Source organism: Taudactylus pleione, unplaced genomic scaffold (assembly GCF_031769625.1).
Source record: "Taudactylus pleione unplaced genomic scaffold, aTauple2 ptg000183l, whole genome shotgun sequence".
NCBI classification, from domain to species: Eukaryota; Metazoa; Chordata; class Amphibia; order Anura; family Myobatrachidae; genus Taudactylus; species Taudactylus pleione.
The window spans coordinates 5,080,252-5,107,719 of record NW_028284585.1 but is presented as its reverse complement, the minus strand read 5'-3'; the positions used below and the strand labels follow the sequence as shown (position 1 = coordinate 5,107,719).

Below are 27,468 nucleotides of genomic sequence, written 5' to 3'. Positions count from 1 at the left end.
ACTGCTAGCTATTCTTGTGGTTGGTTTTTCCTACCGCAATCTTGCAAGCAGTTCTGACTATAAAATAACCCAGTGACGTGGTCAATGACGCTGCTGTATTAATTATGCACACCCATAAAACGCCCCTTTTGACCTTTAGGCACGCCTGCGTTCGGATCTCCACTCCCCGTTTTCAAGCACCTTCCCCTGTTACCACCCACATACACCTCCTCCTGTCACTCAAAATAGCAGGCATTCGCTATTTAGCGAACAAACGATTTTCGGCCGCACTGACTGGTTCGCGCATGTGTATTACGATCCGTACGCATGCGCAGTTGGGCAAACATCGCTCGGAACGAACGAGCGGCCGCTTGCGAGCGGCTCTGAATCAGGCCCTAAGTTTCTCCCCTTCACTTTAGACTAATGTGCCCCAGAGTGCCGTTCACATGGCATTCTGGGGCAGCATTCACAGACCGCAAAATCAATAACAGGGGGTCATAGCAAGAGGAGGAAATCTGCTCTGCACGTGTGGGAGAGAGGCAGATGGCATGGTTGCATGGGATGTCACATCCCATGTCACATCCCATGTGACCATGCCAGGTAAGTGGTGCCTAATGTTGATAAAAGCAAAAAACAAAAGTAACAACCTTGAGCTGTGCTGATTGGATCTTGGAGAGAATGTAAATTTCCCTGAGATTTGATTGGCTGAAATATTCAACCAAATAATTCAAACCTTTTCTTCCCACCACTTTCTCACATGTCAGAATGATTTCTCATTTCATTCAATCCAAGGTCAAAGGAAAAGCAACATATTATAAGGATTGATACAATAAAGTATTGGAAGAATTGTGAAGGTGTTTTCTGTTGATATGAGTGTAGTATTTTGTGGTATACACAACTAGTTTATTGTTGTAGGCACAAAAGCCGGATACGCTTAACCAGAAGCTTGGGTTTATTACAGTGAACAGGGTTTGAACAGCTCAGTAACACAGACAAGTAGCAGGGAAGGAGCACAGCATACAGCTGAATATCCGGTCATGTACGTAGTCGGGTATAGCAGGATATTGCAGGGTTTTCCATTGAGATGAGTACTACATGCCTGTGCAGCACTGTGGTGCTCAATCACAGTGCCAATATGGCGCCATGCATTCACAAACTACCTAACAGTGGTCATTTTGGTAGAGGACAGATGCTTCATATAATGGAGCATCATGGAGGTAATGCAGTAGCGCATTCATATACCAACATTTTGGTGCTCTTTATTCACTTCCCACCCCTCCTGTAGTGAGTATACATAGCACATGCCTTAGTATGCTATTTTTGTAGTAAGCAAGACTTGCTCTTGCAGTAGGCCCAGAAGAGGGAACCTATGCAAGAATAAAATTTTACCCCTAGTTAATTCTCAATTCTGATCATTTTAGTGCTCCATCATGTAGCTGCACATGTAGGTGCAGTGGTAAAGTTAAATCAGTTGTTGAAGTACTGTAAGTACAAGAGGTACACAGCCATCAGTGCCCACAGGGTAATATGCAAGCAAGCAGAGGTTCCAGTATGGTGTACTAGATACTCATATGATTATATACAAACCACATCTTTCACCTTGGTCTGCCTGGTACGTTAAAACCAGTGCTGACTGTGAATCGGATTTCCAAAAATGGCATTGCCCAGCAAAGACTTCTCCAAGAAGGCCACTGAAGAGGAAACAGAGCCTGCACTGCTACATCTTGGAGTGAACCAGGGAGCAGTGAGGTCAACAGGGGCAGAGATTGGGCGGAAATGGTGCCTGCGAGAAAAAGAGAGGAAGAGGTTACAAAAGGCCCTACCTTGGCACCAAATGTGGGTCCCGAGAACAGCAGACAGAGGGAGAAGTCAGAAGGCTGTTTTCAGCTGCATATTTAGACCTGCATAGGAGATGGGCCCTATGAGAAACACAACTGTAGAGCAGATCTTTAGGGAGAGACATTCCTGTAGTGGCTGCATAAAAGAGTGTGGTACCAGGCAGAGTAAGTAATAGAGCCATTGTGAGCAGTGTAAAACTGACACTGATCGTGATAGAGAGAGCCAAAGCAGGACTCATCCAGCTGGATGAACTGTATCAGGAGAGTTTTAAACAAGTTAAGGGTGACTATAACAGTTTATCCACACACTGTCATTTAGAAAGGTTTTAGTTCATTAGATAGAACTCTACAGTTATTCAGTTAACTTGCATACTGAGAGTGGGAGACTTTAAAGAGACATTTGTCTAACTACAGAGAACTAGCGTACAGTGGGCCTGATTCAGATGTGAACGTAATGCTGATATTTATGCAGTTCAGTGAATATCAGCCAACTGCATCACTATCGCACTGCACATGCACCAAGATAACTTAGCAATGCCGCTTGCGGTGAGGATTTCTTTGCAAAGTGATTGACATTCAGGGACCATTTGGGGACTTTACGAAGAGTGGTGGTAAAAAAACGCAGGCATGTTGCAGCTGTTTTAGGAGATTGTCTCAGCCTACTACTGTGATCCTGTATGCATCCAATAGTATTTGCTGGAAACTATACAAAATGGAACATTGCTATTTTAAGTCTACTGTCATTATTATATTGCATGCACGCTAAGACCCGTGGCACCCACAGCAAGAACGGGGTTAATGTTTGGCAATGTATGTGTAACTGTGGTTGTTATCCTGGGTAGGGATTATTTGAGATTAAGGAATTGGTTTGAGATTTGAAATTTAGTGAATCATTGGTGCAAATTTTGTGTCCATTGTTGCTACCATACCTATATTTGTGTATAATATTTCTACAATTTTACCTTCTATTGTCTAAGTTTTTTTGTTATTTCATCCTCTATATAGCCTGCCAATATTCTCATGTGAGGATTTATGCTGTACCTTAATTCTGCTTTGTGAACATCAATGCCAGATTATCGTTTCATGTGTGCTAACCGATTTCTTGGACACAATCGTGATTTCTACCATTGCCAACCATCGATAAACATGGATGTCTATCGATAGACCAATTGTCTTTTTCTCTATGTTCTATTTACTTGTGAATTTATTTTATTTAATTCTCTAAAATTATTTCATTACTATTTTTCAACAACAGTGTTCTACTTTTAGTTTGTATGCTTGCAACTATTGTTGTTGACACATCTTAGCTTTTTAATGATTTGAAGGTCGCCACCTACATTATACTATTTAATCTAAATGCATTTACTATTGTGATTTTGACAACAAACCTTGTACTGGTTGAGTATAAAAAGTTGGAGGTGTTAGGGCAAAGGTTCCCTGAGTAAATCTCTGGTGAACAGAAGACCTGGCTATTACACCTGAGGCCTGTACTGATTCAGATGGAGACACTGCCAACAGTTAAATAGTTAGATTAAAGGAATGTGAGAAGTTAACTGCTACGTGGGCACCACAGCCCCCTTCAAATTGGAGTACCAAAGGGGTGTTACATACAAATTCCCTTATCATTCTATACCAGTCAGAAGTCCATTTTATTAAATACCATCCAGAATTATCCACCTGATTAAACATTGGCCACCACATAATTATATGCTAGCCAGAGTGCCACATATTATTATATACCATTCACATGTGTATTCCAATCTCTTGGATTACACAAGAGTTAGAGATGCTCATAAGAGTTAATGCAGTATCAGCAAGCAGATGTGCCTGTGTGGTTACATTAGCCATAATTGTCTGCAGGATTATATATACCTGAAGTGCTGATTGATCATACATTAGACATCCTTGTGAGCACAATATCAATATTTAATGAACTTATTACTTAATCTATAGTATATTTACCCATGTAAACCCAGCCATACAAAACTACCACATTTGCTACCTATAGCTTGAATTCTGGGAGTGCAGCTGGTGGGATAACATTTATTGGCCATGGGATGACTCCTGCTTTTCCTTATTTACCATCTATTTCTTAGATCTCTTTGGGAAAACAATCTATTATTGAATTGCGTCTGGCAATCTGATCCCCCAATGAGGCCCTATAAATGATATGCAATTTTTGCCAATCAATGCTAGCTCTATAGAAGGGAGAATTGGGAGGATGGTGGAACTTATAATTAGGGAGGCCCAGAGGAACTATATAAATAAAAATAGTATAAAAAACACCCAAAGGAACCAAAGCACAGGATCCACAATCAGTAGGTGCATGCTAGTCCCAGCAACTGAAAATGGGGCCATAAAAAAGTTTTTTTTTTCTATTCCACACTGTCTTAGTTGTTGGGTAGTACATTGCATATAATGACTTGTATGGGCTCCAATTGCAGAGTTTCCATAGTAACTTCCATTTTCTTCCATTATTCACCACTTATTGTCAGACACCTTAGGGATTAATCTCACAACAAATGGCTGTGATCGATATGCAGCAATCAGTGGAATCAGTGGAAAGATGTTACAGCTATTTCAATCCACTCTTTCTTTAGAGGACACCCTATAATAGTTTTGTGTTCAGCATTACTAATCTTAACAATTATAACAGGGATTGTAAAATGTAGTGAAAATATTTTAAGCAATACATTTTTTTTTATCAGTTTACTATGGACTGAAGTCTGTCTCATTAATAACCTAGCCTGGATAGAGGCATCTGACCCCAGACTGACCACTGGACATTTCAGCAGTTCTATAGAAATGGCTTTGCCAATATAAATAATTCAAAGTGATCTTTACTGCCAAGAAGGTTACAATTCTGTTACATAAAGAAATGATTGACAGTGTGATCTTTTTAGAAAGTAAATGTGATGACATTCTAAAGATAAGGAATTTTAGCATTACATGTAGAATATATCTACTATAAATGAAAGTCTTTATGTCATCTATCCTTTATGCCTGATTTATTTTTTTTATATATTGTTTTGTATAATAAGTGGACATTCAACATGCTTTAAAGGATACATGTGATCTACAAAAGCAATACTCATGAGAATACTGCTTGTTCACTTTGTTTAAGTATTGATGTTTACATGCAGTGTGATTTAAAGCACTTGTAACAGAAAAAAACAGTGGTATCTACAATACAACCCATAGCTCTCCATGATTACGATGTGAAATCCACTCTGCTCAATGACATTTTAACTCAGATTCTTTAAAAGTCAACAGAGTTAGGAGAGAACTTGTCAATGCTAACTCATCACTGGTAACTTCTCACTACTAATGGTCACAGTGTATGAGAGCCCCCACTGCAACAGAATCAGGAGCAAAATAAAGGAGGATCGGGATGTATGCCGTTGTAATTAGATATTGGTAGATGTTGGTTTCTGTGAGAAGTGAAAGGGTATGCAGTCGGGAAGCCGGCATACCTAATCCCGACAGCCGGCTTCTCGAATGTCATATCCCATCAAGGGTCTAAAAACAGGCGTCGATATGCCGACGCCTGTCATTAGACATGCGCCGGGAGCCCGACGCCCTGCATCCCGATCGAAGGGACGCCGGGCGCCAAGCGCGGATAGCCACAGGGGGGAGGGTTAGGTTTAGGGTTCCCAGGGGGGATTTAGGGTTAGCAGGACCGTAGCTAGGGTAGTGCGGCCGGTGCCATCGCACAGGGCACCACAGGTCAGGGGGCGCTGTTTGGGCCTGTCAAATTTCTGATTATTATCATTCTCACTTGTAGCTTCCTCTTATTTCATCCCCAGCATCTCCTGGCCTCTCCTATCTCTTCCCTGGCCCTTCCCCATATGTCCATTCCCCTTTTTTGGGTGCATTATGTCCCTTTGAAAAATGAGGGGGGCGCCAATGCTCTTTCTGGCACAGGGCACCAAAAAGTCTAGTTACGGCTCTGAGGGTTAGGGTATCCCCCGGAAGGTTAGGCTTAGGCTAGGGGAAGGGGGGGTTAGCATTAGGCACTCCCGGGGCAGACTTAGGGTTAGGCACCCCCCGAGGGACTTAGGTTTATGCGGAAGGGAAGGGCGGGGGGTTAGGTTTAGGCACTTAGATGGGGGATTAGGGTTAGGCACTGGGGTGGAAGGTTAAGGTTAGGCACCCCTAAGGGAGGGTTAGGGTTAGGGGTAGAAATAGGTTAGTATATACTTACCTTGGACAATCAGGATTTCCTCTTCTGCCGGGATGTCGCTGTCGGGATTCCAACCACCGGGCATGGGTCAGGTGGTAAATCATAATGATTCCAGTGAAAGAGTGTGATATGGGAGCTGACATTTATATATAATCATTGATTACAACAGTAAATAAACACTGCTTTAATGTGTAAACTGACTTTCAAATTTAATAATTCAATTCAATTTTCAGCAATAATTCAGTTTACAATGTGTTTTCAGCTGCTATTAGATTTCAATTAATGTAACCTCTGTTTGATAAATCTCTATAATCAGTAAAGTGAGAAACATCCTGAAATGAGAGCTTTTAAAGTATCAAGGTATCAAAATAAACTGATCCAGGAACAGTGAGTGCTTTAACCACTTAACTGGCTAATATTTTTTCCAAAAAAAGCTCGAAATGGTCACTTTTTAATTATGATTGAATTACTGTAGGTCAAGAACGTCTATTTATAATGACACTAAAAATTATATTTATTTAAGTTCATAAGATCAATAACGGTTTTAAAACATTAACTGATATCTCGGATTATCGATAATCGGAACATGGAGATACCGCAATTTAAAATTTCCTTGGTGGCTGCTGCTTTCAGCAGTTGCTGGATATCCACTGGGAGCTGAGGGCGGCTTGATATACATTTCTGTCGACTGCCCGATCAGCAGTGAGTGGCTGCACGGCAGACATTGGGGAAGGATACAAAGATGCGGAGGGGCCGTAAAGTCTCTCTGAGATTGGCAACTGCTGTAAAATTATCTTCCAGCAGCTGCCCAGTGGGTGTTCCTGACTGGTCATATCAGATGTGACCATATCAGGGAAAGCCTAGCCTGATGTGTATGCATCCGATGTGACCACAATAGACAAGTGGTTAAAACCTCTCATATCAACACTGTTCTAAAAACAGTCTGTCTTCATCAGGGCCACATTAACATGGGGGTGGCAGGGGCGATCGACCCTGGGCCCCCACACCTGAAGGGCCCCCACACCCATTGGGGTTAAAGTGAACCAGAAGAGACGGAACCAGTACTGGGGGCATTGCTATTGGGCACACACAGGGGGCATGACTATTGGGGGGCATTACTATTGGGGCACAACTAGAGTGGTATTACTACTGGGGGTATTTATACAGGGGGCATTACTATTGGGGACACTACCACAGGGGGCATTAATACTTGGGGCATAACTACAGGGGGCATGACTACTGGGGCACTACTAATGGGAGAATTGCATAGGGGCACCACTCCTGGGGGCACTACTACTGGGTGGACAGCATAAAGGGCACCACTACTGTGGGCACTGACACTACTGAGGTCCCCATTGTACATACCCCCAGTTCATCACATTTAATGGGTCGACCCACATGTTTGTTGCCCAGGGGCTCCTACAGACCTTAATCCGGCCCTGGTTTTCATCATATAATGTAATTCAGTCCATTGAAACTACAATTTATCTTGCAAACAATGAAAAGCACAGCTACAAATGTGTAGTAATGGAAATGTGAGCTTTGTTGTGAAAGTAAAACTATAATAATCTTATATATCTTGCCACAACTCTCTTCCCAGCTAGTACAGTAAAAAGGACTGCTACATTTATACTTAAGTGATCTTTACTGACAAAGGTGTTCTATTATCTTACATTTTAGATAACAACATTCTGCTTATTATTATTTATTTATTTATGTATTAACAGTTTCTTATATAGCGCAGCATATTCCGTTGCGCTTTACAATTGGAACATTAATAGAACAATACTGGGTAATAACAGACAGATAGGAAGTTGTTTACAAAAAAAATTTACATGAATGCCAAGTAAAAAGAAAATCAATGTGTGATGTGTTGGAGAGGATACATTAACATCGGGCCTCATTCAGAGATGGATGCTATTGTACAGCAGGTCTGACTTTGCACACAGCGGATGTGCAATGATATGCTAATGTGCAGGAGGTGTCTTGTGTAAATAGATGCCTAATGCCTGCTTCTCAGATCTGTTACTGCATTCAAAGATGCAACATTGGATCATCGGCATGAACATCGGCCATCTGTGTATCTGTGTAGCCCTCAGGTAACAGTATAGAAGGAAGAAAGAGTACTCTGCAATAGGGACAGACTCCTAGTATGTCTACCAAAATATGATAAAAAAAAGTTTTTTACGTGTGTATATAAATATATATATATATATATATATATATATATATACTGTATATATGTGTGTGCAGTAAGAATTACATGAGAAATTGATCATTTCTCCTCATATCCACATTAAGGGATCTATTCATCATCACTTAATTTCTACAAAAGCTGGAGAGAATGAGCATTTTCTCCTGCAATTGTAGAAAATAAGTATTCCGGCCATTCATCAAGAAGGTAAATCAGGAGATATCACAGATATCTCCTACTTACCTTCCCCTTGCGAAATGGCCCACTGTCCCCATACACTAGTATTAGGACAGATTTCCTCAAGCTCCTAAAATACTATATTTTCGGAGCTTGACTGTGGGAGCATTCGCCATCTTCAGATGGTGTTTTCTCCCGCTCGTGATTCACAACAGTCCCGGGTTGCGTAAAGGGACCCTCTCTGATCCTTCTGCCCCTGTCCGGCTCCTTCTGCTGGACATCAAGGCTCTTGTGCACATGCGTGACCTAAAAAAGAGGTGATGGGATATAAGGCGTAATATGTGAAAAGTATGAAAATTCAAAAAATAATAAAAAAAACAAGGTATAATTTAAAAATGGACACCATTAACTCCTCTGCAATTGGTCTGAGCTCATGTGCAGCTCCCCCTTCTTCCTTTCCCATACAAACTACAATGAACTCTCAGTTTATTCAGAATGGTTAGTGTTTTATTGCTGCCAGGGCCAGTGAAACTGTATTGGAAGATGCAGCCACTGGCCTTGGCATGCCTTGAAAATGGGACTGACATGCCATGTCCATGCCCACAAATAGCGCAGAATGCCAGCCTCTCATGGATCACCGTCCACTGTTACATAATTGTTCTGTAGTTTTCCTCCATGGAGCATTCGTTACCCAGAGGTTAAACTGTGTACTGCATGGTGTGTAGTCTATCGCAGCATACAGTATGGCATGCCAAAATGCGTATTGACATGTCGCAGCAGGAAAGCTAGAATGTCGTGCTATGAGCAAAGATGTAGCAACAACATCTGTATGTACAGACGTGCCCTTATATTAAGGCTGAACCTTAAAAACTATTGAGGTACTAAGCTGAAAGTTGGCATGGGTGGGAATTGTTGCTCGGTGCTGCATGCCAAAAACTTAAAAAATGAAGATTTGGGAGTAATCTAAAGTTGCAACTGTCAGTCTTTTCTGACACTCAATTAGGACACTCAATTAGAACCACTTTTCTGCTGTTCTCTATGGGGGATATTTGGGAAGGCATATCTCAGGGTAGGGGGCAAATTTAGACTTGGGGTTTGTTTATTAGGTAGCTAGGTAGCTATTGTTCCAGGGTGGGTGCTTTTGGGATTCAGATAAATTTGAAATGTACAATTTTTAAACTATTACCTCACAAATGCACCATTAAATAGGAGGTTTCAACTTGTTGTGCAGCCTTAGTTGGTGCATTCAGCAGGTGTACCCACTGTGGCTTCACTAGGGTGCACCAAGATGGCTGTTGTTTGCAGGCATTAGTGGCGCTGGGACCCGGCAATGGCAGCAGGCGGTAGAAGCGGCGGGGACCCAGCGGCGGTCTGGCCATCAGCTGTGGTGGTGCGAGTGTCAGTGGCGGCAGTGTTGGTGTCAGCAGCGGTGGTGCGGGTGTCCACAGGACCCAGCAGCGGTAGGGGAACCGGCGGTGGTGCAGGTGTTGGCGGCAGGCCTGGATCCGAGAGGATCAAGTCCTTGCCTGCATTTCTGCAGAGGTCGGCAGTGGAGCCCATTTAAAAAATGGCACCTAAGCACCATATTTGAAATTCAAAAATGGCCACCGCGATCCAATCGCGGCTCGCAACATCATCGCTCCAACCCCTCAGCTAGCTTGAATAAGCCAGCATGAGGAGGCAGCATGGCAGTCTAATGGCCCGGGAGGGAGCAGTAAAGAGCTCCTGAAGAAGGAAGACGCCAGAAGCCCTAGTTGGTGGCGGCCATACAAAAGCGCTGACACAGGCTACTGCCCACTAGAAGAAGAGGACAACAGAAGCCCTGGGGAGGTGGCAGCATGCAAAAGTGCTAATTGTCTGCTACCCTCCAGGAGAAGATGCCAGAAACCCTGGCGGGTTGGTGCCCACCAGATGAAAATGCCAAAGGCCTAGTGGGTTGGCATCCACCAGGCAAAGACAACAAATCCCTGTCGGGATGGTGCCCACCAGGCAAAGACGTTGAATCCCTGGGGTGGCGGCAGCCTTGCAAAAGAGCTTAAAGGCTGCCATCCCCCAAGTGAAGATGCTGTAAAATAAAATATTACAATATTAAAGTGTATTGTGTTTATTTTAATATTTTCTTTACAGGTGGACTAAATTTGCCAGTAAGCCCTTATGCCCTGCATGCTGGTACTTGTGTTTCTCCAAGTACCAGCATGTAGGGGAGGCTTACTTGGATCTGTGGTTCACCTGCAAAGGACAATATTTTTTTAGCAATACACTATATACACAATCAACCCTGCATCCACCGCCCAGGGTGGATGCTTAATCTTCCCCCTCTCCATGCCTTTCTGCTCAGACCTCAGTTGCATAGACTGCATGTGTGTATTCCAATGAGCACACAATTCTGTGAATTTGCAGCTCCACTATTTTGTGAGTGACAGCAATGTCACTCTATGAGAGTGTTGAATGTGTAGTTAACCACAGGGTGTGATGGCATATGATATCTGTATTGCGCAAGGAACTAGTCAATTAAGATGTCAGCCTCAATGATTGGAATTTCATTGCTTCATTGCTTTTTTAAGTTTGAGTGGCAGAAATTCAGTAGGTTTTGTGAAAATTCAGATCATGTCTAAGAAACCTTAATGGGACATTTTGTCTGTGGAATATATATTATAGATATGCGCGGATCCTTCATGTTTTGGTTTTGGATCCAGATAAAAATTGCTAAAAATTGATTAAAAATGTATAAAAACAGCTAAAATGTCCAAATCCAAAACCCAAGTTCATATTTTAAATTTGAGTTATGAAGCGGCAACAGATCAGAACCATGACTTGGTTGGAACTGGGTCACAAAAGATAATCTGAACCTTGACCCGGTTCTATTTCTAAATTTGGGTGTGTTTGATTTCAGAAATCCAGTTCTCTCTCTCTCTCTCTCTCTCGCCATTTTTGCTGGTTTTGGTTGTGGATCTGTATCTCCTTTGTGTTTTTGATCTGGATTTGGTTTTACAAAACCACCCTGCATGTTTTGGTTTTGGTTCTGTAGTTTTTTCTAAAAGATCATAAAAACAGCTGAAATCATATAATTTGGGCCTGTTTTTCTTCCCTTGTGGCGCCATATAAATAAAGGATAATAATAATAATAGTAATAATAATAATAATAATGGGACCAATACTTGCTGTTTACATCATAGGAAAGCAGCCTATAGCTCTCTGGCTGAACTATAAACTCCCAGCATCCGTGCTGTTTGCCCGGCCTGCTGGAGGTTGCTTGTAAACAATGGATGGAGTGCCTCAGGTCAGAGGCGTATTTCCCTATTGGCCAGGATGGCACTCGCCAGGGGCGCCAGCCGGTTGGGGGGCGGTGGCACCGCCCGGCAGTGCCACCCGCGGCCAGCTGTAGCAGAACTCTCCCCCGACAGACCAAATTGTTTTCTTAGAGAAGGAGACAATTGTCTCCGTCTCTCCACCGGCCACAGGCAACCTACCATAATCAGAGCTGCCCAGCCAATGCTTGTTTAGCTGTCAGCGCTTCCGTGTCATACCACCTGATGCGGAAGCACTGACAGCTGAACCGGCAGGGTCCAGGCAGCGCGCCTGTGCTGCAGTCTTTCTGAGGGAGCATGTCATCGTGGGAGGAGTATCACGGCCACCCAGTAGCCCGGCACCTTGGAGGAGGTCCAAGCAGCATAGCCCACACACGTGTGTGGAAGTATGCTGTGTGTGTGTGTGTGTGTGTTTGTAAGTATGCTTTGTGAATGCTATGTGTGTTGTACTGAATGTTTGGTGTGTGTGTGCTTTTCCTCCTTATTAATACTTAATATATATATATATATATATATATATATATATAAAAGAGGGAGACAAGGACAAGCGCCTTATAGTGGCAGAAGCAAGTATTAATAAGGAGGTAAAGAAAATATGTATATATATATATACATATATATATATATATGTATATATATATACCCCCCAATAAAAATCCTGCGTTCGCCACTGGCCAGTTCGGCTAAAAGTCTGATCTCAGTCATAAGCATCACTGCTGGACAGCGAGGGAGGGGAGGGTGGGGGGTTGGCGATTGACACTTATGCAGCCATTACGGTGTCTGTTTACTAACTGCCAATGGGGTGGGGGGCGCCAGGCCCCTATTTTGCCAGGGGTGCTCAGACCTTTAGATACACCTCTGCCTCAGGTTACCTCAGCCTGCTTTACGTCCAGTATGTACCATGTAAATATGTATGTGTGACCAATATGCACAACTAATTTTTGTATTAAATGTGTTTGCACTTTATTGTTCACATCCTGTTAGGAATATGCTCTGTGCTGCTGCTCATATTTTTTGTCTCTCACATGACATCCACCATCTACATTATCAAGATGTTCCACTTAGAGTCACCTACATACAAAAGGAGGCATGCATTTATTGAGCTGAGCCATATTTATACTAGCCTATCAATTCACCAGGGTCCTGGGACAACCTGCTGGGGTTGGGGGAGGGAGGAGAAATTAAAAAAAACTGGGTACATTTTAAAATCTACCATGTTTTGCCCACTCAATCAACTTGGTGGTTCAGAATTAAAAAAAAAATAGAAAGAGGCATGCAGGAGGTGCTGTCTATGGCCATAACAATTTCAGGACATTTTTCGGAATCATCAACCGCATGTGGAAGATTTCATTGGCTGTGGCAATGCAACTTCCAACATGGCACATCTAGGAAACATGAGTGGCAGTGCAGTGGCAGACAGGATGGCAGTTTAATAAACATTAAAAATGGTTGTCTTCTATGCAAAAAGACAGTCAGCAATGTCCCAAACAGTGCACAGTACAAATATGGATACACTGGGGTACGGCCTGCAGCGCCACAGTACTTATATTGAAACATTGGGGTATGTCATGCAGCATCACAGTACTTGTGTGTTAGTGATACACACTAGGGTACAGTCAGTAGCATCACAGTACTTGTATGGGTACAGCACAAATAAAAACAATTATTTTACTTATTTTTTTTTACAGAAAGATGGCTATAGCGCTAATAATACGTTTAACAAAAATATATAATAAAATTTAGATGTATCTTAATTTAATAAAAGGCAGCTGCAAAGTCACTATAAGGGCTGGCGTCGCCCCAAACAATTAAGAGCAAAAAAGACAAGAATGGACTCTGGGGGTCATTCAGACCCGCTCGCGAGCAAAGGACGCTCGCAAGTGGGTCGATGTTTGCCGAATGTGCATGCGCACGATGGAGGGAGCTCTGTCGTGCGCATGCGCGAGACCTGGCGAGCGATGAGGAATACGTAGCTCTGGGTCTCGCACCAACGGGGGCGTGCTGTCGATGGTGACTGACAGCACGCCCCCTTTGGTGGGCATGCCGGGGGCGTGGCTGCAAGACGGAGGCGTTCCCATGGGAATGCCTAAAGTCTGAGCCCGGCCCCACTGACATCAGTAATGATAGAGCCAAAATCACTCCTGGGCTTGCGGCAGCGAGACCCTACCGTAGGGTCTCGTCGCACGCCCGATGGTCGCGATGGTCAAAGACCATCGCGACCATCATCATGGCCGCTCGCTATAGCTGTGGGTGGTCACCCACAGCTATACGAGCGGCCAGGAGGCCGCTCCATTTTTAGGGAGGAGGGCCCTGATTCAGAGCGAGCGCTGTGGTCAGAGCGTTCGGCTCTGAATCAGGCCCTCTGTGCTAGATGCCTAAAAAAATCTGAAATGGCAGAATCAATTTGACACAACTCAATTTTGTATGTATAAATGTAAAGTTTTATTCATAAAACATTTAAGACATCTACTACATGAAATACTAAAATAGTACTAATTATCCTTTATAAATACTAAATCCAATTAGCATCTCACAATAAAAAACCCTTATTGGTACATAAAAAAGTTCAATAGCATAAAGAACACCACACATATAAATTGGCTATAATAACCACTTTAAAAAGGTATGTATAATCGTTGATCACCCGTATGGAGATTCTCCTAGGGTTAAATCCTGTATTAGAACAGTTTTTTGTGTCTAGACAAATAGATAAACAGTTAGATAAGGGTAATTTAATCCTTTTCCACAACAGATGGTAATATGTCACCGTGAGTAAACGGGAATGCCAGACTAGTAACCCAAATCCACACTGTGAGTACTGAACAATGTCAAGTATTTAGAACACACAAATGTATCGATCACTCCTAAACTTGGAGGAATAATTATCTGGCTTAAAATATGAAAAGCATAATTAGGTTTGCTATGTGGCCACAAATACAATAGTTCTGCTCGGGGTACCAGCGGTACAGCTGACGTGCAGCGATTTCTCTCTCAGAGAGTGTAACTGAGCAGCCGATAGGCTTACTTACATCAGAGCCACGTCACTAGTCTCGGGTAAGTGTTCAGCCGCAGTCCTCCCTCGTCAGCGAGCACAGGTAAGAGCGGGTCTCTGGAAGATTGTATGCTCAGAGTGCCGATGCTCTGTAATGAAATAAATCAGTGTGAGCTCAAATGGTGATGCTTGGCTTGATATAATGAAGTAAAAAAACGTGAGTCCCCTGATGCGTTTCGCCCCTCCTTCCACTATAGGGGCTTTTTCAAAGAGTAATCCTCTTCTCCACCAGTTGTCCTTTTTAACATGCAGAATAATTTCTAATTGGTATGTCTCTTAAGTTAATTAGTAGATTCCTGCATCAATCCAGGGAAATAGAGGGGACTGGCTGAGTAGCCCGATAAAGGGGTGCTACAAATGTGGCAAGAATAGATGTCTAATGTGTGGTTTCATAATGATCAAGTTAGTGTGGTAAGTATCAGACTATGGCATTGAGTATCAAGGCAGTGCTGTGCAGTAATTATAACACAAAAATTGCAGGTAAAGATAACACATTGGGGCTGATTCTCAGTGGCACTCAAAGTGGCTGTAGCAGGTAGCCACAGGGGTCTAATTTAAAAAACTGCATAATTCGCCAATGCGTATGCGCTATATGTAAGAACTAGCTTCTGGTGTCCGAGCGCAGAGATCCATCCAACTCAGAATTAGGCTCATTTCTAATAATGAATAAACATAGGTAAAATAGTTGCAATGTGAAAAGGCGTCCCTGAGTGTCGGTCAAGCAAGTGGAATACATTGATATTCTAATGGCATTGATACAGCTGGGTATAACAGAAGAAGAAAAGAAAACAGTAAGGGTCAGAATGAAAAAAAAGTGGGATAAATGATGCAGCTAAAAAATGGAAAAATATGAAAAGTTATCACCGGTCAGTGTGGAAACCAGATGGATGAAAATCACTTAAATTTATTCCTTTGCTAATATTTTTTGCCCAAGTGGAAGGTGCAAAGGCATATGCTGGGGCTAAATAAATAAATGTATTATAGGAAATATAATTATTCCTTTTCATACCACAAAGCTATACATGAATCTGATATTATTCATCCACACTAAACTTAATATCATTTGTAGAACAGATAAAGCAGTGTTTGCCAGAGACTGATATTAATATCCGTCATGTGCTTTCCATACTTGGGAAAATTGAATGTAAGTGGAGCAATGATTTCTTTCTCTTCTTTCTCGTCAAGCCCAACAGAAGTGTTTATGTAATTTCCATAAGGTTTACCAGGTCATGTTATGCTCATCCTGTGTGATGGCTCAAGATGTAAACCTCACTTGCCACCGCGTGTCTGAAACCTTACATGGTAAAAAAAAGGATTATATCCTAAATAGATTTCATTTGTATACATTTACATTTGGAATGACCCGGCAATGCTCCACTGTGAGATAAAAGTGTTTAAAACTGTTTATTTATAATACATTATACATGGCATTCCAAATGTATCCAGACACTTACTAGCCAGCACTTGGGAGGTGAAACTGAACAAAAACGTCTGTGTGTGGGTTTTTATTATAAATTGATTAGTCTCAATTCCCTTTGTTTTGAAAATGTGTAAACTTTTGAATTCTTTCAAGAAATATGAGAATTATTGGCAACCGGATACATTATGTTACAGTAGTTTTAGAATATACTTTTGTTGTTAAACCACTGCATATAAAACCACTAGGAATAGCACTAAAAAAGTGCTGTGCTGTGCTGCATTCATAATACTCTCAAATACTGTATGATGGGATAAGGCTCACTATCCACAGTGTAGTGTTCTTTAATTGTAAAAAAAAAAATATAAACATGCCTTTACTAGAACAAAGATTGCTATCCTCTTTGTCCCATGATTCCAAGCATGAGGTGGATCATTTACCTTGCATGTGCCCTCCCTCTCATCACTAAATGCACTAATAACACCGTTTGAATGTTTTGTTGATCTGAAATTAAAGTTATAAATACAAAAATAACAATGATTGGACAACGTAATTACTGGAGCTTTCACCTAAATAGCCCATTCATTTCAATGGTGTTTCCAGCACACACAAATTTGATTGCTTCCATAGTATTTTTGGCATTAGAAAAAAATACATATAAAAAAAGTTATTTAAACTTTGCTAACTTCAGGGAATGCCTTTCCTTATAGAGTCAATGGGGCTGATGCAGAGTTGAATGGAACTAAATGTGTGTGTTCACCAGTATGCAGAGTTGTTGTTTTTTCTACAGAGGAACCACTCCTAACTGTTATATTTATCATCAGTGGTGGCTCCAGAGGTGGTGCTGCAGAGCAGTCCAAAATTCAAATAGGGGAACCACACCAACTGTCATTTCAAATGCTGCCAAACATATGGCTGGGACTCACTGACAGTTTATGTGGGTCCCCTATTTGAATTTTGGACTACGCTTCAGTCCCACCCCTGGAACTGCCACTGGTTGTCATCATTATCGATGCATGCTTGCATCAGCCCTGAAAACAGGCACATGCATACATATGCACAACTCTGCATAGAGCTTTACTCTGTCAACACAACCTCTCTGAACTTACCTGAGAATATCCCTCATTAAATCTACTCGGTCACACGTGTAGATGCACCTGTACTGCGTATGACTGTGTAATGCTCAAGTTTCCACAAAATGCGCAGTGCAAACACACGCAAGATACACTCTGCAAATGGGCTTGTGTTCAACTCTGTCTCAGCCAATGTGTGTTATATCAATTAAGTCATGTTCCACATAAGGAATTGCACTGTGGGCCTGATTCAGAGACGGACGCTAATGTGATGTTAACTGCGTTTTTGTACACAACACAGCTACAAAAATATGTTAGCAAAGATAACCTGAGCATAAAGACCCCACTGCTGCCTTCCTACCTGCGAGCGTCGACGTATACCTACGTAAACAATGGTAACGTCAAAGCACATTGGTGGCCATCTTACCCTTAGCCTTGGGTACTCTTCTAACACGCAGAGTTGCATATGCAAAAGCAGTAGCTAATTTATGCATACCCATGTAACGGCATTTATATGGACAGGCACGCCTGCGTTTTTGTGACCACTCCCCATTTGCAGATTGTATCTTGTGCATCTAATTTATGCATGCCCATGTAACGGCATTTAAACGGACAGGCAGGCCGGCATTTTTGTGACCGCTCCCCATTACCACCCCCAAATGCTGGCAGTCTGTCACTCATTTAGCGATAGATTCCTCTGTGCATGCGTCATCGCAATGCGTTTGCAGAACACGCACAGAATTAAAATTTCAGGCCAGTTCAGTTTCTTTTTTAGTTTTTACAAAGAGGAAAAATACAATTTGAATTTTAAGTTTCTCTTGGTTATTCATTTGTTGGTATCTTTTCCTGCATTTCACTTTATTCTGCTTCATATTTTCCCATATTGGAAGATTTTACAACCAAATTAATAAATAAAATGAGTGATAGAACGCTGAATCAGATGCCCTGACATCCACAGTCACTTGACCAACACCCCATAAGAGTGAAGGGAAAACAACCAATCAGTGCTCAGCATATATGGGAAGTATTTCAACACTGTTTGAAAAGAATCCCAAGTGACTACCTCATAAACATTGCTGAGAGAATGCCAACGCTGTTATCAAGGCAAAAGATGGCTACTTTGAAAAATCTGAAATTTAACAGAGTATTGATTTGTTTAACCTTTTGTTTGGTCACTGTATAATTCCATTGGTGTTATGTCATAGTTTGATAATTTGAGGGTTGAGGCAGACAAATACTGTAGTAGATAGCAGTGTAATTGTTGCAAAGGGTTTATCTTTCATATAGAACACAGGTCTCCTCGCATAATTACAAGGGAAATAATTAGCTCCACATTTGGATCTTTTAAAATGTGTTAGTGAATAATGAATACACCTCTGCTCCTGCTAAGTAACCTTGAAAATGTGAACTTTGTGGGGTCCTGAGGACAGAGTTTGAGAACCACTCATATAGAAAATTAAAGTTTTGCCACCTCAATCCATCTCCTTACCTTATAGCTGTCCTTAACCAATTGAAGGTGGATTTTTGTAGCTAGGAACAGAAACTTTATAGTGCTTTTAGCATTTTTTTTTAAACTTCATAATAGGAAGGGCACTTTTAGATCCAGACGACTGATCAGGCATATTCTGTGTTGTCTGTCTACAACTGAAAAGTCAATTTTATTGTTTAGGAATGTCATTTTATCTTACGGTCTATATGCCTGGAGCACTCTTGATTACAAAGCATATTCTTTGTTTCACTTGATGATCAGACAGCAATGAAGATTTTAAATACGTTTCAAATAATGTTCTAATTATTTTTAAAATCAAAATCAAACTGCACTCTGCTGAATTGGTCTCTCTCTAAAGTATTGAGCTTAATCAACAGTATGACTGATTCTAAACCTGTAATTTGCAGCTACACTGTCCTCCTACATGCTAATCACTTTTCTTCAAAGATTATGTCTTAATTTGTAAGGAACACAATGTATAATGTGCAGAATCAAAGACCATTAATATGCAATATGAAAATAACAAATTTTTATAGCATAATAAAAGTGTAAAGGAAAAAAAATGAAAACTGTCTTTACTCATTTATGTGAAAAAGATAAAAAGGGGGCAGTGCCACCCACTAAATCATAAATTATATAATATACTACATAATACTAACTCTTATTATTACTCTTTAAAGAAATGACAAAATGTATTAAATAATTTAACAGTTTCTAACAAAGTTTCCAGAGAGGTTACTATTGTAACAAGTGCTAAATATGTAAAAATCAAATGATAGCATAAGTACGGATATTAAACTTCAATAATCTCAGGAAAAGTTATCTAAGTGGAAGAAATATAAAAAGAAACTGAAATAGAGGCAGCAGAAGTAGAATTCTGAATAATAGTATTTAAATTGTTTCTTGAGTAGATAGAAAGGGTGATATCTGCTACAGCAACCAATCAGATGATAGCTGTCATTTTTCTAGGGTAGTGCAGAAAATGAATGCAAAAGACTGATTGTTGGTGTAGTTTAAAGCAGTTGCCAGTCAGAGTTAAAACATCAGTATGTAAAACTCTTTGCTTTGTAACTTCTGTATAAGCATACTAAAAACATTTTGGAAAAAGAGAAACTACATTTTTAAGAAGTTTCCATATAATGTTACTGTAGAGTTGCCAATCCAGTTTACATTATGTTAACAGACTCTCACCTCCCACCAAATATCCCCAAATCTGATCAGTTACAAGAATAAAAAAAAGTTTTGCTTATCTCTATTTGTGCACAAAGTCCATTGTAATAAAATATTTCTTGATGAAATGTGTTACATTTTATTGAGGAGATTTACACAAGAAGTACTGTTGCTGAAAGCTATTACATATCACCATTCATTGCAGCTCACAGCAAGGGACAGTTTATAAAGAGTAAAGATATAAATTATTTGCCAAGATTTAGCACATGTCAAGTTTGACTGGTTTAGGATAACCAGAAAATGTTGCAGATTTCTGAATATGATGTGTATCTTCAGAGGAGAGTACACATTATGGGGTCAGTGATAAAAAAACAACTCCTCTACATGGTGCATTTCCCAGGGCACTGTAGACTTTTGGAAGTGAAATATTATGCTATACTTTAGGCAGTAAATAATCACTGACAACCCCTATATTTCAAGTGAGACAATAACCACAATGAGTAGGTTGAGTGAAAAGTAACCAGAAACAATATAGAAACACAGAAACATAGAATTTGATGAGAGATAAGAATCACGTGGCCCATTTAGTCTTCCCTTTATTTTAACCTTTTGATAACCTCAACCCTATTTGGCTCATGTGCTAACAAATCATTTGATAGTCAGGTTCACTACATATGAATTTGAACTGCCATTGGATTTTTGGGGAGAGTGGGAAAATTATACATTTCTGTAAATGTTATTGTATAAGCAATCAGAAAAACAATGTTTCCATTTGCCTTGATACAGATATGGCCGCCATCTTGGAATTTTTCAAAATGGCTACCAGAGACAATGTTTTCGTCTATAACTCAGCTTCTAAGTAACATAGAAATTTGACTTTCACAGCTGAACTACCATTTTCAGGGCCAAAGAATCAAATGCTCCTAGTTGCAGATGTTGCAAATGTGTTGAGACAAATGTTACAGCAGTACTTGTATTATATTGTAGTTTAAATATTGTAGTATACAGCAGTTGTTACATTATATTATATTGTAATGGTGTTTTTATTCTATTTTCTGTGTTGTAGGCTTTAAACATGAGTGACAAACCACAAGCTGCTGAAGGGGCTTCATGTCCAGCTCAGGAGTTTATCAACTGGCAGCAGTTATACTCTGTCAGTCTGGTGCTGACAATGAACAGTTGGTGCTCCTACCAGCATGTGCTGGATGTAGTAGTAGAGAGGGCCAGTGTGCATGATGGCAATACATTGAAGATCACCGATGACTGCAAAGCTGTACAGTAAACACACTCTGTGCACATCAAGCAGTCTATCATCGTTGTTGCTATCCAAATGCAATTAACAAGGATCAAATCCAAAGTGCCCGAGACCGTCATGCACATGCATTAGCTACTGGCCTCCACACTGCCAAGAAACAAGGACAGAAAAGAGAAAAAACTGTAATGGATGAAGCAGGCCCAGCAACATCTGGCTATTCAACACCATTCAATAGGTCACAGACAAGTCTACTGAATAAGGAACAATGTTTCTTTTGTCAGAAAGATGATGATGATGAGCAGCTGTATCAGGTGAGGACAATCAATGCTAGGATATCTCTTAAACAAGCTGTTGAAAGAGGCAATAATGACACACTGAAAACAAGACTGACCTCATGCATTGCACCAGGTGATGCACATTCAATTGATGTTCACTATCACAAAATTCTGCTGGACAAAGCATGTTTTTCATGGACAGCAAGATGCCAGCACCATTTGAAGCAGAACAGGCAGCAAAGTACCTTTGTTACAGCATGCAATTCTGCTCGAGCTGATCAACCTCATTGATGTCCAAACACAGAACCAAGCATACGTACCTAAGGAAGATATCCAAAACCACATATGTCAAATGCTTGGCACAGAAGACTTATAAAATCACGTACCTTCATTCAATAGAAAGTGGCTAAAAGAAAACATCCTCAATGCCTTGCCACACCTGAAGTCATGTCTGCTAAAAAATCAAAGGAAGTCAGCTGTTCTCTAGTCATGTGAGAAGAGCATGGTTCATTCTGCAATGGAAAGTCATGATAATGAAGAGGACAACATGGATACTATCTACAGAGCAGCACACATGATAAGGAAAAGCATCACAAACTTTACCAAAGCAGCAGAGGATGCAAACACCATACAGGTCGCCAGTGACATCCATGACGTTCCAGTTGATCTGTATACCATGATCCGCTGGATCATGATAGGACCTGCTGAGAGCCCACAATCTCAAAGAAGGTCAACAGCTGTTGAAAGAGCAGCATCATAGTGAGTCAGATAATCAGGTATGGATTCAAATCGAACTGGCAGGTCAACTACCATGACAGTTGCCCTTCCAGCTCCAAAGGCCATCATTGAAATGATTAGCTGCAAATGCAAAACAGAATGTTCTACTGCCAGATGTTCTTGCAAAACAAATAACTTATCCTGCACCGACCTTTGTCAGTGCGGCAGTGAATGTCAGAATGATGAAGACATACAGAATAACCATAGAAGTGATGATGACAAAGATGGTGACAATATGTAAGACTCATTGTATTATTGCATTGAAATTGGTTACAAAATTAATTATACAAAAAATAAATTTTTAATTATTATTATTATATATATAAGTAAAATAATACAAAATAAAAAATTAAATCCATTTCTGTCATGAAGAGTGTTTCGGTACTTAATGATCACAATGTTCATATATAATCGCTTGTAGAACATTGAATAAAACAGAAAATATCAGTCTAATAGGTTTGTGGTTGAATCTACTTTATCTACTTTGGTACAATTTGATTCTTTGGCCCTGAAAATGGTAGTTCAGCTGTGAAAATCAAATTTCCATGTTAGTTAGAAGCTGAGTTATAGATGAAAACATTGTTTCCAGCAGCCATTTTGTAAATTCCAAGATGGTGGCCATGTATGTATCAAGGCAAATGTAAACATTGTTTTTCTGATTGCTTAAACAATAATGTTTACAGAAATGTATACTTTTCCTACTCTTCTCAAAAATCCAACTAAATTACAGAGTGACCCTGACTAATAGACACATTTTGTTAGTGCACATTAATCCAAAGATAAAGGTATGGGGTAACATCCAAGTTGTCTTATAGGGCCCATACACCTAAACAATTCACATAAGAACCGTCTCATAATACGATATCCCTTCAATCATCGCAAGTCAAGTCGTTCCGTTTTGATGCTATTTTTTCACACGTTTTTCATGCGTTCAATCGTAAGATCATTGCGTCACTATATGACGGATCGTGTAATTGTTTGATTGTATGCACCACAAAAACCATGCAATCATGCGATTGATTGGGCATAAATTTAAATAGAGGGCTGTGCTTAACTGGGGGTATAAAAACAGCCTGCCCCTTCAGCTCTGTGCACTCCTGTTTGCTCTGTGATTAGTGAGGCTTGGTTTTTTACCCTGCAGAACATTCCACATTGCTAGCTACTGTGCATTGCTTTGTATTGCCTGGCTTTACAAAGTGCTTCTTGCTTTATTTACTGTGGTCAGTTTGTTTTCTATATTTTTTTGGTGATGGATCCCTGCCGTTATAGAGCACTGCTGTCCTATGCTGTGGTCAAGTTGAGTGAGGAGAGGGAAAGGGCCCAGCATAGGAGGAGGATGAGGTCCTGCTGGACCAAGGTTTGGCTGCTGGAGAGGGAGAGTCGATCCTTGATGCCCATGCTGATGGAGATGAGGGAGAACAATCTGGACGACTACCACAACTTCCTGAGGATGGATGACTCCACCTTTCAGGAATTGCTGTGTCTGGTGACCCCCTATATCCAGAAGCAGGGCACCAAATTTCGGCTGGCCATCATGTCCGAGGAGAGGCTCATGGCTACACTGAGGTACCTGGTTACGGGACGCTCCTTTGAAGACCTAAAGTTTGGGACCCGCATCTTGGCTGAAACTTTGGGAGACGTGCAAGGCTATTGTCAAGGTGTTGCAGTTCCATTACTGTAAGGTAAGTTAAAACACACAGACTGCCATTGTTGTTTTTTCAAATCTCAGAAATTTTTTATTAATACTTTCTGTAATTTTTTAATTGTGACTTAAATTAGCATTATAACAATCTCTTATGTTTAACGTATAAATATATATAGATGTTGATATAAAGATGGGTAAAATGTTCAAACTATCAGCAAGGTACCCAAACCCTGGTAAATATGTTGCGGCATGAGTTTTGGTGTTTGTTCCCCAGATTCCAGGGGCACAAACACATGCTGAAAATGCAAAATCAGTGGTCCCAGCCCCACTGACATGTGTTCCAAGCCGCCTGAGAGGCTGGGGCCCAAACAACAGGCTGCATTCCATACCATACTTACAAGGGAGTGTGCAACTTCCTTATTAACCAAAAAAGGTTTAAATGATTTGGCCAAAAACCTATCAATTTATATTAAACATCATTGACCTCATTATCTTCATGTAATAGTGCAAATAAATTCGGTGGAGAGGGTGGGCTAGAAGTCGTTTGGTATGAGGTTGCGGTTGTATTTGTATTTTCATATGAGAAGTTGTTTGGCGGTGTAGGATGGTAGGTGGAGGTGCCCGGGCGGGGGCTGAGTTGCTTGGTTGGAGGAGGTGTTTGCTGGGGCTGGATGGTTGGGGGGGTGGATGAATAAGTAGGTAGGAGGAGGTGGATGGTGGATGAGTTGTTTGGTTGGAGGTGGTGTTTGGTGGAGCAGGTTGGTAGGTGGGGGGGTATAGCAGTTTGTAATGAGGTAGTGTTTATGGCAAGAGTTTGGTAGGTGGGATTAGGTGGTTGCTGACTTGTTTGGAAGTTGGAGGTGGTTGGGGGTGCAGGAAGGTAGGAAGAGGATGGTTGGTTTGGATTTGGGTAGAAAGAGGTAGGTGGATGCAGAGTTTGGTAGGTGAAGGTAGGTGGGGTTTCTGGGTGGTAGGGTGGGTAGTTTACCTTTGGTGGATGATATGTTTGGCTGGTGAGTGTACAGGTGTTTGGAACAACTGGTGGAGTCATAATGTAAATTTCTGAGGTCAGTAGACATTGTCTTGCTATAAAAATAAGGTCTGATGCCCGTCTTTCAAATTGAATCTGTTGGTCATGGGCCATTTCTCGGACTGCTGCACTGACATATGCTACAAAGTTGTCAAATTGATCGGGTGGCTTCAATAAGGCCTGTCTGGCCGGGCGAAGTAGTGGGTCTTCTGCCCTTTCATTTTTTTTGCTTTTCCTCTTTTGATTTTTGGAAATTGGTGTTGTGGTGGTTGGAATATCAACTGGATTAACTTCTCTTTGTAGGTCCGGTGTACTTCTCATATCTGTGCTTGAGTTTTCTGATGTCTGTTTAAAATTAGAAAACCATAAAAATATAAGCGTTAAATGTTTTTTCTAATTTATTTCACAGTTCCCAACAACAACAGAAGAGTGGCTTGCCATTGGGGAGGAGTTTGAGAGCCGTTGGCACTTCCCTAACTGCGGCGGAGCAATCAATGGCAAGGATATAAGGATTAACCAACCTGCCAACAGTGGTTCCTACTTCTATAAATATAAGGGCTACTTCAGTATAGTTCTGATGGCTGTGGTGAACGCAAATTTCGCATTCGTGTTTATTGATGTGGCTAAGAATGGGCGTTCTTCTGACGGAGGCTCCATTCAGAAGACGTCATTCCACGAGAGGCTCACCAGTAACACCCTACATTTGCCATCCAGAGAGGCAACAAAAAATGGCCTCAATTTTGTGTTTGTGGCTGACAAGGCTTTCGCCCTTCATGAACATTTAATGAAGCCATTTCCACAGAGAGCCTTGGACCATGATAAGCAGGTATTCAATTACCGCCTATCACGTGCAAGACAAATTGTGGAGAATGCCTTTGGGATCTTGAGCAACCGATTCCGGATTTTGCATACCCCCATAAATTTAAATTAAGTGGAGAAGATTGACTGGGTGGTCATGAGTTGCTGTGTCCTGCACATCTACAAGCACAAGAAAGACACTCAGCAAAGGTCATTGGACACACCTTCAGTTGAAGACCCCGATCATCTGGAAGAGGCTGCTCAATTCTCCTCTGTGGCGGTCCCAGCGGTTATGGAAACTGGTTCTACTCTGGCCAAAAAGGTCAGAGAAGAATATATGGCCTATTTTAATGGGGAGGGTGCAGTGTCGTGGCAAGAACAGTCAATTTAATAATTATAAAAACTTACCATAGATGACTCCAAGGAACCACCCACATCCTCTTCCAGCAGGCTGCAGTCCTCTGTCTCAGCCAATACCTCTAGAGAAGGTCTCATGAGATCCTGCTGCACCAGGAACATCATCATCTCATAGCATAGCATACCATAGTGTTGGGGTGTATATGCTGTCGGCACCAGATCCTGAACGTTTGGAGTCCTGCACCTTTTTGTGCTGTTTAACAAAGGCAGTATGTAGATTATGTATCTTTTGATGCACCCACACTAGGGACGATGCATCATCGTGATATGGCTTACTATACTCCGACAACTTTAATAAGGCCTGGGTACACTTTGGCCAGTTGTTGTACATTATTGACTTTGTACACCAAAGACACTCATGTTGCCAGTATAGCTCGATAAAGCCAGTGATGAATTCTGGTTCATGATCCAGAGACATTTCTATGGAGAATATTAAATAAAATAATGTAAAGGACATATTCATTGTGTAGTTTCAATAAGCCCACCCCCAACAGTGGGGGTGGGTGAAATAACTATGGGGCCCCCCTGTGGACTTGTAATCTGGCCACCCCCAACAGTGTGGATGGCCCAAAGAACTATGGCGCCCCCCTGTGGACTTGCATTGTGTTATTTGAAACTTGCAAATATGTGTGTGAAAATGAACTATTCATGTGTTATTTAGAGATTGTTTTAAGGTTATTAAAAAAGTATAAAAATGTTATTAATTGTGCATAATTGTTTGTGGCAGGGGCCTTTAAACCTTTGCCCTTCTAGCTCCTGTGGAACTACAGAATCCAGGCTGCCCTCCCACAGTTTTTTAGCATGCTTTAATTTCAAAATGGGGGCAGGGCATGCTGGGATGTGTAGTTCCACAACAAGTGGAGGACCAAATTATGAAAACCCCAGTTGTACGTGGTCAAGCATCTATCCAAATGTAAAACAGAATATGTGCGTAACATTATCTCATTTGGAAAACATGGCCGGTGAAGGCTTGATTGAGCGATGGTCAAACAAAAAATAATAGGTAGATGCTGGGCATGGAGCAGGGATGGGCAAACAGGGTGTGGCCATTGCTGGGTAAACACACAAGTCTGTGCAGAGAAACATCTGCTATGCCTCATAAAAACATTGGTGGCCAGTGGCCATTGTGGGGGACACAATAGGTAGATGCTGGGTATGGATCAGGGATGGGCAAACAGGGTGTGGCCATTGCTGGATAAACACACAAGTCTGTGCAGGGAAACATGCGCTATGCTTCATAAAAATATTGGTGGCCAGTGGCCATTGTGGGGGGCACAATAGGCAGATGCTGGGCTTGGAGCAGGGATGGGCACTATGCATAAACATTGGTGGCCAGTGGCCATTGTGGGGGCCACAATAGGTAGATGGTGGGCATGGAGCAGGGATGGAAA

General features: G+C 41.3%; 2 pseudogenes; both read left to right on the top strand.

Annotated features, from left to right (window-relative positions):
• The window catches only part of LOC148519760 (uncharacterized), a 98,953-nt pseudogene extending 76,525 nt beyond the window's left edge, over nt 1-22,428 (top strand).
• Nucleotides 22,429-23,436: 1,008 nt separating this feature from the next.
• LOC148519759 (uncharacterized) lies at nt 23,437-26,051 on the top strand (annotated as a pseudogene).
• The last annotated feature ends 1,417 nt before the right edge of the window (nt 26,052-27,468 follow it).